The sequence below is a fragment of the Fukomys damarensis genome, unplaced genomic scaffold (genome assembly GCF_012274545.1).
Source record: "Fukomys damarensis isolate Sample0158 unplaced genomic scaffold, DMR_v1.0_HiC HiC_scaffold_14, whole genome shotgun sequence".
NCBI classification, from domain to species: domain Eukaryota; kingdom Metazoa; phylum Chordata; class Mammalia; order Rodentia; family Bathyergidae; genus Fukomys; species Fukomys damarensis.
In genome coordinates this window covers 13,842,225-13,844,299 of record NW_022900926.1, presented here as the reverse complement: position 1 = coordinate 13,844,299, position 2,075 = coordinate 13,842,225, and the positions used below count along the sequence as shown (strand labels likewise).

The 2,075-nt window shown below is 40.1% G+C and overlaps 1 protein-coding gene across 1 annotated transcript in view; it reads left to right on the top strand.

Annotated features, from left to right (window-relative positions):
• The window catches only part of Rab32 (RAB32, member RAS oncogene family), a 35,839-nt gene that overhangs the window by 15,846 nt on the left and 17,918 nt on the right, over nucleotides 1-2,075 (top strand). The gene's annotated exons all lie outside the window — the stretch shown is intronic.

The window sequence follows — 2,075 nt, the reverse complement described above, 5'->3', positions numbered from 1 at the left end:
ATATATATATATTTCATCTATACAAGATAGCTAAAATAATCCAAGCAGAAAAGAAAGAAAAGAGAATGGTGGTGGGCAATTGCTGGTGAGGGGAAATAGGGAATTGTTGCTCAATTAGTAAAGAGTCTCACTAAGATGAGATGATTGAATTCTGGGGAGCTTCTGTCATGGAGATTTAAACAGGGTTGAGACATAATTCTACTGGAACTTTTAAAAATATTCTGACTTCCTATCAAATATGACAAGTCGCATACATCTATTTTTTCTCCATTTGATCTTAAAAATCTCAGTAATATGGCAAAATTTAAAAGGTGGAAAATTCAAAAGATAAAACCGATCGAGATAGAAGACATTAGTAAAGGAGAAATAGCTACAGATATTTTTTGAGAGTGAATAGCACACAAATATTAGTAACTGACAGCTGAGATGACAGATCTAGGAATTTGCAAGAGAAGACACCTATAAGAGACAAGGTAATTTATAGCACAAACCTGGAAAAGCTCGGAAAGTGGATATACACGTTTCCTTGAAGGCCAAGGTAGGTTCTAAGCTGGATTCTCAAATAAATGATTGAATATATAAATTAATGAAAAAATTAAGCATTGTATTTGTTGATTATATTGTATTTGTTGATCAAATGCATATACATTTTTAAAAAGATTGCACATATAAGTAAGATCATATTGCAATTTTCATTTTCTCTCAGCCTTACTTCACTTACAGAATTTCATACAGGTTCAACCATGTAGTTATAAAGGTAGGATCCCTATTTTAAGATTGAATAATATTCCCTTGTATGTTTATAATTTATGTATCCATTCACCAGCCAATGAACACCTGAGTTATGCCCTTATCTTGTGTTTGTAAACAATGCTGTGATGGACTTGAGAGTGCAAGTATCTCCTTGGATCCTGATTTCATTTCCTTTGGGTATATACTCAATATAATAGCTTTTCTTTTGTTGGGGGAAAAAAAATAGCCGAAACCCACAATTTGGAGGAGAGTTTTCAAAGCACTCAGCTCAAGGTCAGCTGGCTCCCTGGAAGAAATGCATGGTGGAAAGGCACTGCGGAGAAAGCTGCTCACCTCATGGCCATCACAGAGCAGAGAGAAGGAAGCCGGGGACAAGATGTACTTCCGGGTCTCACTCCAAGTAACTCACCTCCAACCAGGCCCCACCTAATAGCACGTTCAACCGTGAACTAACTCATCAATCCACTGACCCAGGAGCCAACCATATTCCCAAAACCCTAGCCCTGAGCCTTTGAGACTTTTGTGGGACATTTTAAATCTAAATCACAGCATCCAAAAGTACAGTTGCTGTGTTCTGTCATAACACTGGCCTTAGCAATGATTATTTTGGCTATCACACCAAGAGCTCAAGCGGCAAAAGAAAAAAAGAATTAGACTAACGGGATCATATCAAACTAAAAGAGCTCTGAACAGCAAATGAAACAAACAAATGAAAAAAAAACCAGTGTATGGATTGGGAGAAAGTGTTTGTGAACAATATATCTGATAAGGGGTTAATATACAAAAGATATAAGAAATTTAACTCCATAGTAAAAAACGAAAACAAAGCAAACTAAAGCACGACACCTACAAGTCAATGATCAAATGGGCAAAGGATCTGAATGCACATCTTTCTAGGAGGTCCACAAATGGCAGAGTTCACGAAAAAGTGCACAGTATCACTAGTCAGGGAAATGCAAACCACAATGAGCTATCACCTCCCAACTGTGAGGATGGCTGCTACCAGAAAGGCGGCAAGGGCTGGTCTAGAGAAAAGGGAACCCTCCTCCGCTGTTGGTTGAAATCTAAGCTGGTACAGCTATCACTGCAAGAAACACGATCCTCAAAAACATTACCGTTGAAACAAAAACATTAAAACTAGATGACTCAGGCTTCTCAGTTCTTTGGGAAGTAAAGTGCTCCGTCTAAAGTGACTGCTAGAGCCCAGGTCAGGGCTCCCGCGCTAGCTCTGTGGTGAAGCAGCGGTGGGCTGCGCGCGGCCCGAGGGGACCGGAGGGGAGCGGGGCACAGGAAGCGCCCGCGAGCGCCTCTCGGTCCACCCC